Source organism: Artibeus jamaicensis, unplaced genomic scaffold, assembly GCF_021234435.1.
Source record: "Artibeus jamaicensis isolate MK-2021 breed Jamaican fruit bat unplaced genomic scaffold, CSHL_Jam_final contig_466, whole genome shotgun sequence".
Taxonomy (NCBI): Eukaryota; Metazoa; Chordata; class Mammalia; order Chiroptera; family Phyllostomidae; genus Artibeus; species Artibeus jamaicensis.
This window is the reverse complement of record NW_026521844.1, coordinates 21514970-21529318: the sequence shown is the minus strand read 5'-3', so window position 1 is coordinate 21529318 and position 14349 is coordinate 21514970. Positions and strand designations below refer to the sequence as shown.

General features: G+C 40.5%; 1 protein-coding gene across 2 annotated transcripts in view; it reads right to left on the bottom strand.

Moving 5' to 3' along the window:
* The window catches only part of FGF12 (fibroblast growth factor 12), a 529784-nt gene that overhangs the window by 353146 nt on the left and 162289 nt on the right, over positions 1-14349 (bottom strand). The window lies entirely within an intron of this gene.

Genomic DNA, 14349 nt, shown 5'->3' with positions numbered 1-14349 from the left:
CCTAGACGGCCACTACATGTACCACACAAGAGCTTCATGTTGAATTTTCAAAACCCCTCTTCGTGTGTTTTTTTTCTACCCCTTTTTCCCCCTATAAACGCTCACTTCTAAACGCAGGTGACAAACACAAGGCCTGTGGGCGGAATCCAGCCCTCCGCCTTGTTTTATCTGGCCCGGCACGGTGTTTCCACCAGGCGGCAGCACCGAGCTCTCGCTAAACTGTTAAAGAGCCGTTACATTATGCAGTCCTAAAGTTACATTTGGCCCTTTGAAACTTATGTGGCCCCCAGTGAAAATGAGTTTGACATCCCTGCCTTAAAAAGAAGTAGCTGTATAGTCTCCAATTTAGCACCTTTCACTCTCTCCTACACCTGTGAGGGCCGCCTTTTGTCCATGCGCCCGACTAACACTCTTCTTCTAAAATAGGCTCTTCTATTCTCCATGGGTGCATTTTGTCCTAATTAGACACAAACTAATTATATGTATTAAAACTACTAATCACTCAGTATTTCATAAAGCTTTTCCTCCTTGTCATTGGAGACACCAATTTCTTATTGTTGTTGTCATTGTTTTTTACTTCTCTATTTAATTTCTTAGTTTCCCACCTGGCCGTCCTCCAGTTCTACTGTTTCCAGGGTTAAGCCTCTAATCTTTTCCCTTTCTTTACTTTTCTTGGGCATCCTTCTACATACATCTTAGTCTCTTGATGACTGCTGACCAGATTCCCAATCCCTCCATAGTTTTAACCTCATATATCCAGGCTTTCCTGTAAAGCTTTCATTAAATGACCCACAGGCAGTTACAAAACAACAAATCTGTGCACATCTCTTTCCCCCAAAGTTGGATATTTTGGTAAAAGATTCCATCTATACAGTTCCCAAGTTCCAAAACCTGTAAACCATCCTAGACTCTTCTTGCTAATTCACCTCCAAAGAGGCAGAGGGTAAGATATTGTTTCCTTAACACCTTGCACATGCATCCACTTTTTTCCTATCTCCTTTCAGTGCCTACTCACTTCTTGCATGACGACTGCAACATCATTGTGAAAGACAGCCCAGCTCCCTTCAGTTTATCCCCCACACTGCCCAAACAATCACCCCAAAACTCAAGTCCCTGAAGGATTTTGCTCTTTAGAAACTTTTCAGAGCATTCAAGATAAAGTCAACAATTTAAGCTGCCCCCAAAGACACTTTGTGATTTTCCTCATCTTCCTCCATCTTTCTCCATGAACTTAACTCCATTGATATCCTCTGACATCCTTGAAACACATTTTCAAGTGCGTGTATCTTTTCACATGTTCTTCCCGTTGCTGGGACATTCTGCCTTCTTTCTTATCCCAGTGAACACATGTATCCATCTTTCAAAAACTGGGCCCACAGTCACCTCCACCAAAACCTCTCCCCGAATAGGTAGGATGCTCCTTTTTAGGGCTCATCTATGCATATTTCCTAGCATAGGAACTTTCACAACATCAATCTTTGATGTTTAATTTGTAACTTTTATATCTGATAGGGTTATAGCAGAACCAAAGCATTTGTTGGAACCTTAAGCAAATAATCATACAAACAATTGCAATCATGAATGGTACAAACAAGGAAAGTACCTGGGGCTGCAGTGTCTAAAGTAGGGCGTGAGTGTTGTTCTAGTTGGAAGAATCAGGAAAGCTGAAGAACTTACCACATCATGCCTTGCATCACAATTAGTTGGGCATATGTTTTACATACATTTTTTCACCTCAAACATATACACACACACACACTGTTCCCTTTCATGGAAAGTATGAGTTTTATTTGTGGTATCTTACTATCACTACTACATTCCTCCACACAGACTCTGCTCAGAACATAAGAAATGGTCCGCCAATACCTGCTAAACTGAATGCAAAGTTTTGTCCGTGTCATAGAACAGTTATATGCTTTTATTTCTTTCAAGATAGAGCTAACCTTATAGTTCATCTGAAAATAAGGCTTTAACCACATTCATTATAACCTTATGTGACAATTACATATAAAAGCAACATGTGTCATGCATTCTGCCTTTTCTGAAAATCAATGACACACCTTCCAAATGGTTGCAGGATTGATAAACACAAAGGAGGCCTTCAAATAAGTGAAAAGAACCTTGGTCCAGGAGAAAAGCAGTATTTGAAACCTTTAATTGGATAGTCTAACACAATTATCTTGAAAGGCCAAAAAGTACCTGGGAGAAGAGGTTTCTAGAGAACCAATCTGAACGGTTTCACATTCCTGGATTGGCAATTGTTTCCATTCCTGGTTTGATAGGTTAATTATCAGTTTTTCAATGGAAGGACCAGAAAAATCAGGTTGATAGATTCTTAAGCCAGTATATACCGTATTTATCTGATTATGTGAATGCATAAGTCGCTGGCATAATATTTCCAGAAGTTAACACTGAATGACCTTCTTTGGGATCCTGGGCTTGTGTAAATTTCCCATTTGGATTCAAATTTTAATTACACTCAGATCCGTGTTCTCTTCTGGCCCATTTCCTCTCCCTTAGAGAAGAAGCTCAGTGGATATGACTTGCGCTTTTACATCAAACCGGACCAGGGTTTGCCTCTCAGCCCTGACACCTACGCTTCGCTTCTCTACACTTTGTTTTTCCTTCTCTGCCCAGTCATGTGACTACTAATACACACCTAGCAGGACTGCTGTCAGAATTAAATGAAATAGAATATCTCATTCTTGTGCCTGGTGGAGCGAAGTGCCCAGTAAATGATGGAAATGATGGTCGTCGAGGTGCTGGGCATTTCACTGACACTGGTAACTTGGGAAAAGTCTCCTGCCAGTAAACCTTTCCTCACTTAAAAATACATTCAGCAACATCAATCATCTGTTATTTGAGATTATTTTTATAACTTTTCCACAACATCTATATAAATAACTAAGAACCATTTTTGCTTGAGGAAAGAAGCTAGGAAAATTGGACTTCTAGCAGAACAGTTTTGAAGGGTCGTGCTTGATCACAACTCTGTAAGAAGTGACTGCGGATGGGATGAGTTTCTCTGGGAGCTGATGAAAAGGTTCTGGACTCAGACAGGGATGGTGCTTGCAGAGCCTGTGAGCACACATGCACACAGCCCTCAACGGTGCCCTTCACAGGGTGCATTATATGATACTGAAATTAAATACAAGATTTTAAAAACTCTGTAAAAAGTAAAGTGGGTCTGTTTTACAACTACAACATTAATTGATATGGTTGAGACTTCAGAGACACGCATTTTCAAGTTCAAATCCCAACGTTACTGGTTACCAGCTTGTGTGCTCATGGACCAATGTCTCAACTGCTTTAAATGTTACTTTTTTTCATTTGCAAAGTGAGGCTAATAACCTGCCATGCAGAGTTGCAGTAACAAAATAAGGGGGTGGCGGAGGAGGCCTGAGGGGTGAAAATGCCTAAGGCTGAGCTCAACATCTACAGACTCCACACAAATATATATCTTGTCTCTTTTTCCCAAGATTTTCTTTCTTCTTAACAAGGACCAGTGTATGTTTTTAAAAGGGCTTATTTTTTTTAATCAGGCCATGGTATAAATCACCCACTGACAATTCCTGCATTTACAATTTATAGTCTGAACACACAAATAAAAATATTCGTCTCAAAGACTGATTCTAACACTTTACTGTTATTAACCTTGCTTCGAACTCTTGTACGTGAGAAGGAAAGAAATACAAAGATAACACTTGGCGAGTCAGCCCTCTTCCATTTTCTATCAGGGGTCTCATGCCGTCACTGAGACGGGGAGAGGAGGAATGGGAACGGTGGTTGCTTCGCAGGGGGTGTTAGCTGGACCTCCGGGAGAACGTTTTTCTTTCTGGGTGTTTTGTTGGTCGGTTGGTTGGTTGGTTGGTCATTGTTGGTTTGTTTTCAATCCAAGGTATCACTTAGACGCTCAGAATTAGGGCTCCATTGTGGATTAGTAAACCAAGATTACGCCTTTGCCAGTTTATTACTTAACAGGTTTAACTATTAAAAAAAAGTCCAGCAATAAAGGTAAAAAAACCCATCTGCACTACGATTTCACTTGTACACACAAAGCAGACGGGGCCGTCTCTCAGTGACAGTTTGCTGGTACGGGCAGTGGAGGGAGGCAGCAGGCTGTGGTGACTGCCGGAGTCAGACCTCCGGGCTGCATGTCCCCTTCACCCGTCACCACCATGATGCCCGGTGCTTGTCCCCTGACCTTTCTGCACATTGGTTTCTACTCACATAAAATGAGAATAATAGCACATCACGCGGCAAAGTTTACTGAGATAATGTATATCGCACATGAGGTACAGCGCCTGTGGAACATTAAAACTCTCCACAGATATTATAATCACTTTCTATTTCAGCACTTCTGTATTTTTTAATTTTCCAAAATTAATGTTGAATACTTTTAAAATCAGGAGCAAATATTATGTTTTTAAATATAAGCATATTTTTATTTTTATAAGTTACTTTTAAAAAATTTATGCGCATGCTAAGAACTAAGACCACAACTTTTAAGGTTATAGCATCAAAAATACTTCTTCCATGGCCTAATAAAGAAGGAGGGACCCAAAAAAAGAAATCTGTTTATAAAAAACTGTGTATTTATTCTTACATATTTAAACTTCAGTCGCTTTCAAAGTATTCTCTGTCTGATACAATGTGCCTATAGAAATGGTTTTCTACTGTTCAAAACAGTGTTGAACTTGTCCATTTTGATGCCTTTTAGCGCTTCTGTCATTTTCTTTGTTTCACCTCTTCCGTGTGGGCAAACCATTTCCCTTTGCGGACTTTTTCCACTGGGGGAAAATAAAAGCACTCAGGTGAGATCTGGTGAATAGGGAGAATGGGGCACGGTGGTCATGCCATTTTGGGGACAAAAACTGCTGAACACTCAGCACAGTGTGGGCAGGTGCACTCACAGATTCCCCATTATGAAATGGGCAAACGCACTGAAAAAGTCTTCAAAAAATTCACTGAAAAAAAAAACACAGCCTCTCATAACAACATCAGCTGGCACACTGATACAGATGGGTTCCTATAACACTCACCTAGTTGGGGGAAAGCCTCTACTATAAGGGGTCCACCCTCTAGAAGATAGTTCTTGTTTGGGGGGGTCCTTGGATTTAGTGAGAGCCATGAAGTGTTTGCAAGTATGCTATTATTATTCTCAAGATTTCTAAAGTCAAATGTTGAACTTTTCTGAAAAAGCATTCAGTTATGAATTGTGTGGAACTTCCTGGTTTCCTGCACAGACTTACAGGGATTGAAACATGACTTCTTGGGAGTGCATTTAGTAATATCGTAATGCAAACTTACAGGCACTGTTTTAGAAACTATACCAATTTACAGTTCTATTACATATACCTACCTCTGCTTCTAGCCCCTCAAATGACATTTTTTTAAGTAAAAAGAAAATGCACTTTTATTGCTGGGGTTCCAGGATTAATTACAAACTTAGGGAAAGTGAGAAACCAGCCACCTCTCCAGAGGCACCAAGACAGAAAAAACGAGATGCCTTCTAGAGTCAATTTCCTAATTCCCAACCTCTTCTGGCTTGTTTCCAGCTGCAGAGTTGAAAACCTTACTGGGAGGCACACACACACACACACACACCACCAACGACAACACCATCAATGACAACATCTTTGATTTTCAAATACTTTTCCTAAGTAAAATCGAATTGTTCTGTAGAGAATGTGATAGAATGTTGAAATATATAACTGTTTCTTGTGGTATTTTGCTGGTTTATGTTTTTCTTCCAGAAACCGGTTCTTGCACTTTCAAAGCAAAGCCATCTGGGGACACCAAATCCTGACCATATTTATATAATATGACACGTAGTGAGTAGCAAACACAATCCCGCGCTGCTTTCTCTACCCTATTTCTCCCACACGCCTCCGCGAGGGAGCAAATGATGGATGTGAGTATCTGTTTCCAAAAGGCATTTCATCTGACACCGCTATCAACCTCAAAGGAAAAGATCCCAGGTTCAGTGGTTGTTTGGAGAAAAAATTAAAAATGGAGTACATTCAGGAATACCAACTAATCTTTTTTTATTTTTATTTATCTTTTATTGCTGTGCAAGTACAGTTCTCTCTGTATCCCCCCACCACTGCCCCCCCATGCCAGCCATCCCTACCTTGCACCCTCAATCCTACCCCCTTTGACTCTGTCCAAGTGTCCTTCTTGATAAAACATGGTTGGCTGTTTCACTACCTTCTTTAAAACCCTATCATACAGCCAAATATAGAATTCCCAGCATCTTTCATGAGGCATTCAAGGACAAGCACAATCTTTATCTAGCTTTCTCACTATAGTTTCTATAATATTGCATGGACAATAATTATTTCAGGTCTACAATCCTTATCTGAAACACTTGGGAAAAAGGAGTTAATTGCAATTCAGGTTTCAGGGGCACCAGATGATATTTTTTAAAATAATACTAAAACAAAAGCAAACTAAAAGGACAGCTAGATCAGGAGTGGAAACATAGAAATGAAGATCACGTGGAGGGTTAGCAACAGGGGAGTGGGAGAGGGAGAAGGGGGGAGAAGGTACAGAAAATAAGTAGCATAGACAGTAGATAGAAAATAGATGGGGGGCAAGAATAGTAGGGGAAATATAGAATCTAAAGAACTTGAGACACATGGTCATAAACTAAAGGGGGGGTAATGGTGGGGACAGGGGGTAGGGTGGAGGGGAATGAAGGGGGAATAGAACAACTGTAATGACATAACCAATAAAAAATAAATTAATAAAAAAGGAAAATGAATAGAATATTAGCATAACCTGTATGTTGGGGCCGCCCCTGTAATCGAAAACACTGGTATTTCTGCAGAAAATTCTACAAATATTTTCTTAAGTGGAATAAATAAAGATTATAAACACCCAATGTCAATTCAGTCAGGTCATGCTACCAAATAAGTTTGCTACAAACAGGAAAAATATAATGGTTTTCAGAGCTTCTTGGATTTAGAAATTATGGATAACAGATTAGGAGCTTGCACTTGCTTTACTTGGTCATAAACTCTTGAACTTGTGAGACTTTGTTCATTATCTTTTCTTAGTCCAGAATGTCCTCCGCATCTCTTCTAGTTTGCTAATTTCTAAACAGGCCAGTTGAGCCCTGGCCAGGTGACTCAGTTGGTTGGAATGTCACCCCCAACACCAAAGGGTTGCCAGTGTGATTTCTGGTCAGGGAACTCATCTAGGTAGCAGGTTCCATCCCCAGTCAAGGAGCATATGGGAGGCAACCAATCGATGTTTCTCCGTCTCTCTAACCACCCCTCTCTAAAGTTTAAAAAAAAACCCTTCAGGTGAGAATGAAAATAATGATAATAAAAGAGCCAGTTCAAATGTCAGCTCTTCTGCAAAGTGTCAAGTCCGAGGGCCCGCCGGCGCGTTGTAGGCACGTGCGCCGCTCCCTCTAGAATGGAAAGTCGGTGTGGAACAGCCGCGGGTCTGCTTCGCCTTGGGAACTGGGACTCCTAACACCGCCTTTTCCTCAAACAAACAAATGTAGGAATGAATCGATAGATAAGAATAAATAGATAGATAGATGACTAAATAAATAAATGGACGGAGTGAGCCCACCGAGGTCATGGATGTCGACGAAACAAGCCCACACACTCAGCATCACATTCCCATTCCTCTCTGTGAAGTGGGTTTTCTACAACACGACCGATTTTTTAAACTAGTTTTACTCAGGATCTCTATTTTCTGCCTAACTGCTTGTACGCAGTGCTAAGAAAAGCTGTAAGCAATCCAGTTACTAGCTCCCCCTCCAGTTTAACACTCTGAGCAGACTTCTAAGAGACCAATCACAGGCTGGTGTCGTGCTCAGGGAGTGCGCCGTGACGAAATGACATTCTCGTAGATTGCACTCTTTATTCCTTTCTAGTTATAATTCTTAACCACATTTGCATTACTTCCAGGAGCAGGTTTTAAGTTCTTTGGGGGATTAGAAATATATCTTATTTTTTTTATATTCTTCACAGTGCTCTTTGCAAAATTAAGTGTTGCTGAATGAATTAATGTGATTGAATAATAATGGCTGAGGATAATCACTCTTATATTAAATATTTAGGTGAATGGGAGAACTATTATTCTAATGTTGAAGATTACAGGATGTATATCCATACAGAAATACCTGCCTAGTGTTCCCTCCGCAAGCCAAATCTTAATCTGCCTTAGCCTGATGGGCTCTACCGGCTCCACCCTGAGGATCCTCTGAGCCTGGGACTCACTGCAAGGTCCTCAGGTCCCACACAGGTGGACACTGGACTTGCTGTGCCCTGAGACTTTTGCTGAGTGGACTCAGACCCAGCACTGGCACCAAGACTGAATCTGTATTATCCTGGTTAACACCACTCACCCCTACCCTGTGACTCACTGAGAACCTGCCTCATGCAACCTGGGTACCACCAGATGCTCTTTCAGTGGCGGAGCCTAATAGGCAGCTGACAGGCAGAAGCAGACTGGGGTGCCGGGGGCCTTTTGCTGACCTTCCCCAGACCCGGTACTGGTGGAAGTTGGCCTGGGAACACAGCTTGGCCTCTCCCATGCAAACCCAGGCCCCACAGAGGAAGCCACCAGCCATGGGTCAGTTTGTAGCTCCTAACAGGTATCCGGGGGTTTGTCATAGGCAGTGTCTGACATCGACCTGCACGGAGTCCCTCCCAAAAGGCCCAAGAACCAACACACCAGTCCTAGGATAGGGGTCAATTGATTCATCACAGTATGCATTAGTCAGATTCTGAGCATTATAATTAAATCTGATGGTAATTGTTCTCTAATGAATTTGTCACCATGCTATGCCAGAAGCAGACAGATTGGAAAGCAGGCATGTATTTACTCAGCTGCAGTGTGACAGCCCTCCAAACACATGTACTGACATTCTTACTCACTCTTACTCAAATAACAACACACTATATTTTTTTAAAAACTGACGCTATAAACCTAAATATCAGAAAGGAAAACCAATTCCCATACCTGATCTACAATATGTCCCTATGGCAATAATATTTTAAAATACAACTACAGTTCTTGAAATCTGAAAATAAAGTTCACTTGATTTATTTCCCAGAATAGCCTTTCATAAATCTTTGTGTTACTTCCTTACTACAAACCCCTACTGCTTTTCACAGTAGGCATTAAAGTGAGTGTTTTAGGATATGTTTTCTTAAACCATACCAGGCAAGCTAATTATACTAATGGTTGGCCAGGCTAGGAAACCTGGACATTTTATCATATCAAAACCATTTAAAGATTTTAATTCGAGGTTTACTGTAATCAAATGTGTATTTGACAAGGGTGACTCTGGTAGCAAGATTAAGATGGAGGAGACCAAGTTGTTCTGACAAGAAACTGTCAGACCTAAAGCAGGGCAAACGCGACGAGACACAGACAGAGAGTGGATGGTGATGCAGGGACAGGTAATAGGGGGACGTTTGTGACTGATCGCAGGTAAGAAGTGAAAGAGAGGAAGCATTGATGTCCACACCCCCGGCCTGGCATTAGGCCAAGCAGAAAAGGAGGTCGACTCAAAAAGAAGGCTGGCGTAGACAGTTACTGTTAATGATAGAACAATGGCTCTCCTCAGTAGAATATGGGAAGCATCATATATGGGAAAAGGAGGGTAGAATCACATTTGAAAACCGAGATAAGAAAACGAATCATAAGGAACACAGCATGTCATCTTTGCTAGGCTACAAAGGAAGGGAGATGTTTGTGGTTGAAAGAACAAATAGTCCAACACAACTAGACTGTCAGGTCAGAGAGCGCAGGTGGCGAAGGCAGAAAGGTCGGTTGGGGCTACACAACAGAGGGTGTCTGGTACACGCCCAAAGAGCTCAGGGTTCATTCGGGAAGAAACAGGAGTCAAGAAAGGCTTTGTCATGAATTTAATAAATGAAGTTTAAAAAGTACATTAATTATCTCAAATATTTTAAAGAATACAAACCTCTTTTTGTTTCTTTCTGTTAAGAAAAAGAACAAAATGTGTTGCTCCCCTGATTTAGCTTCCTTTCCCTGGAGTACACGTAACTGAGATTTAAAGAGCCACCTAGGTCAGGAGCCCCAACAACCAAGAATGAGTTGTACATACCATACTGAGTGAAGACCTAGTGGATAACGTTCTAGAACTTCAGTTTCCACTCATGGCAAAGTAGTGTAAGTGTCACTTCCTGACAGAACTCACACATGCAGCAGCTGCTCACACAATTACACAGCTGCTCACACAATTACACAGCTGCTCACACAATTACGATTTCACGCACGCAACCCCATCTTCCTCCTGGCTTGCTTCCAGCGGCTCCAATGGTTTGACATTGGAGACAGAAGAGAACCAGGTTAATTTCATTATTGCTACTTCTTAAAGAGTAAAAATCAAGCTAAACCCAGAAAGGAAAATTGGTAATGTTTAAGGAGGACATCTTTTAAAAGTTTTTTTTAAATTAAAGCACAGTTTGCATACAATCTTACATTTGTTATTAGTTTTGGGTGTATAACATAGTGGTTCTACGTCTTTCTACCTTACGATGTGATTACCCCACTAATTTGAGTAATCATCTGTCACTGTGTAAACTTGTCACGATATTGACTCTATTACCCTTCACCTTTCCACCCATCCCTCAAACCTTCCCTTCTGGAAATCATCACTTCGGTCTCTGTTTTGGGGTTGTTTTTTCCATTTTATTTTGTTTTTAGACTCCACATATAAGTGAAAGCACACCGAGGAGGGCATCTTGACAGGAGTTGGCACATCTACACATGTGAACATGATTTCATCCAAATAAGGGGCGTGGGTGGTGCTTTATTAGCAAGTATGTATCATTAGTGTCGAGACAGTCAGAGAAACAACATAATCGTTCAATATCTAGCTGATGTTATCAACACATAAAGGCAGCCATAGGCGGTTTATCACAGATTCAGTGATATTTAGTGTGCCTTCATTGTCAAGGCAGGGACTTCAGAGCCCAGCCGCCAGGATTGGGCCCCTACTTCTCTAAGCTTCAGTTTCATTCTCTGGGAAAATGGAGATGATGAGAATAGCCATATCATAGAATATTACAGCATTAAATGAATTTGTCTCAAGCTTAAGAGCAATGTAGGGCAATATATACACATTTATCATTAATAATCGATCATTACCATATAGTGTGCCTACATTTTCCAGAGTTCAAATTTTCTGTGCATCAGAAAAAAAGAAATATCAGTTAGTTTAAAAAGAAGTAATTTTTCCTGAGACAACAACTTTTTTTGGTTAGGATTATAGCTTCAAAGGCAACTAAGAATACGGTCTTGAAGGAGGGGAGAGGAGATGTGAAGATAAAGAATGGATTCTTGTCTTGGTCAACTTGGCCTGCTGTAGCAAAGCCCCACAGACTGGATAGTTTGTAAAAACCAGAAATTTATTTCTCACAGCTCTGGAGGCTGGGAAGTCCCAGATCAGGCTGCCAGCACGGGCGAGCGCTGGTGAAGGCCCACTTCCTGGTTTCTGGTTGGCCTCTCTTGCTGTGTCCTCACAGAAAGGGCCAGGGTCTCTGAAGGCTCTCTTATACAAAGGCACTAATCCCACTCACAAGGCCCGTGCCCTCTCAGCTAATTACTTCCTCACCTCCTTGGGCAGTGGGTTCTCAACATAAGAATTCTGGGGGAGACACACACATTCAGACCATAGCAGAGTCCTCACACCATGCACTGTTCAACTAAAACCCAAGCAGAAATGAGGCCGATGAGAAATTCCACGTGGTGAGTTGGCAGAAGTAACTTGTGAACATGAAGCTTTCCTACCCCTTACATCTTCAACAAAATTTGGCCACATTCTGAGTCAGAGGTGTCTAGGAAACATACAGCTTTCCTAGAAAAATGCCAGAAAGAAGACAAGGAAAGAGGAATAAAAATTCCAACCACTTTAATTTCCATCTCAAAAGATAAAATGATTCTTAGGTTATAGTTATATCTACTTTTAAATATGTTTACCATATTTAATATTCTTGACACCTGGCATCATTTTTGTATTGTACATGATCACATGTAGTTTTAAACAAACTTTGAATGAAAAAATAAATGAGAGATTATGTGTGGTAATGTGTACCAGATAGATGAAATTCCCCTACAAGGACACAATCTCCATGTCACCTTAATGTTCTTTGAATTTAGAGGATGCTTTATGATTGTTTATAGGGTGGATAAATAGGCACACAATGAAAGTAGGTATATGGGTGAAAATAAGGACAATGGGACCAAGTCTAAAAACTAGACCACGTGTAGTCTTCCTGGAAGGTCCTGAAGCTCAGACTGCTCTGTTCCTTGAGGAAATGCATCTTCCAGGGCTACTTAGGCTTCAAGGTCACAGATTCTGGGGAAGACTTCTCAACCTAAGCCAGCAACTGGAGCAGGAGGTTGGTTTTGATGTCAGATGATATGCTATTGGAATACAGTCATTGTCTTACCTACTATAACAAGCATTTTAATAAGTGTATCACATAGTAAACACTCAGTAAATGTTAATCACTGTTTGTTAATTTTAAATATAGTGTTTCAAAATTTTCTGTACATTTTAGGGGAAAAAATCACAGTATGGCCTTAGCCATGTTTGGATGATATGAAAGTTACAAGAAATGAACTGAATATACCTATTAAAAGCTTAGTGATTCTTGATTTTTCCTGGACAGACTCTCCAAGATGGCAGCAGAGTGGGTGGGAGCTATGTTAACCTCCTCCCAGTACTAAACTGGAATTACATCCAAACCATAGAAAAATCATCCTGAATAGCCAACTGAACGCTAGCTGGAGAGAAGCTGTATAACCAAGGACTTACGGAAGAAATCATTCTCCACAACAAGACTGGTGGGGAGTGCGGAAGCTCAAGAGGGCGGGCTGGGCTCCCACAGGCAGCAGCTGAAGTTCTGAAGGCTATTTCAGCAGCCAGGGGAGTTCCCCTGAAAAGCATGGTGACTGTGGGGTAGGAGAGGTATGAGGGGATAAATGGTAATGGAAAAAAAAACCCTCAATTTAAAAAAAGAAAGCAAATGAGATCACAACAACCCCAAATCTGTGGGACACAGGGAAAGCAGTCCTAAGAGGGTAATTTATAGCATTACATGCCTACTCAAGAAAACGCTCAAATAAACAATCTAACTTTACACTTACAGAAACTTGCAAAAGAAAAATAAACAAAGTCCAGGGTGAGGAGAAGAAAGAAAACTATGCAGATAACAGCGGAATTAAATGAAATTGATCCTTACAAAACTATATAAAAGATCAATGAATCCAAGAGCTGATTCTTTGAAAAAATAAACAAGACTGGCAAATCTTTAACCAGACTCATCAAGATAAAAAAGAGAGGACCCAAAGAAATTAAATCAGAAATCAAAGAGGAAACAGAACAACTGACACCAAAGAAATACAAAGGATTGTAAGAAAAGATTATAAACAACTACATGCCAACAAACTGAACAACCTGGACACCATGGATAAATTCCTAGAAAGATACAGTCTTCCAAAACTAAATCAGGAAAAATCAGAGAATCTAAATGGGCAGATTAAACTGCACCTAGTGAAATTAAAGTAGTAATAATTGGAAAAAAAAATCTCCCAACACACAAAATCCATGGATCAGATGGCTTCATAGGAGAATTTCACCAAACATTCTGAGAAGAACTAATACCTCTTCTTCTCAAGCTATTTCAAAAAATTCAAGAGGAGGGAAGACTCTCAAGTTCACTTTATGAGTCAGCATTATCATAATCCAAAAAACGAGAGAAAGACACTACAAAGAAAGAAAACTATAGGTCAATATCCCTGATGAACATAGATGCTAAAATCCTCAACAAAATACTAGCAAACCAAATACAGCAATGCACCAACAGGTCATACATCAGGATCAGGTGGGATTTATTCCAGGAATGCAGGGTTGGTACAAAATTTGCAGACCAATAAATGTGACACACCACATAAACAAAATGAAGGATAAAAATGACATGATCATACAAATAGATGCAGACAAAGCATTTGATAGAATATGGCACCCATTTATGATAAGTGCTCTTTAAAAAGTGGGAATAGAGGGGACATACTACACATAATAATGGCCATATATGACAAATCCACTGCCAGCATCACACTCAAAGTGCAAAAATTACAAACATTCCCCTTAAGATCAAGAACAAAACATGCATGTCCACCTTCACCTCTTTTACTCAGTAATACTGGCAGTCCTAGCCATAGCAATCAGATAAGAAAAAGAAATAATAGGCATTCAAATTGGAAAGGAAGAAGTAAAAGTGTCTTTATTTGCAGATGACATGATACTGTACATAAAGAACCTGAAAGATTACACCAAGAAGCTAC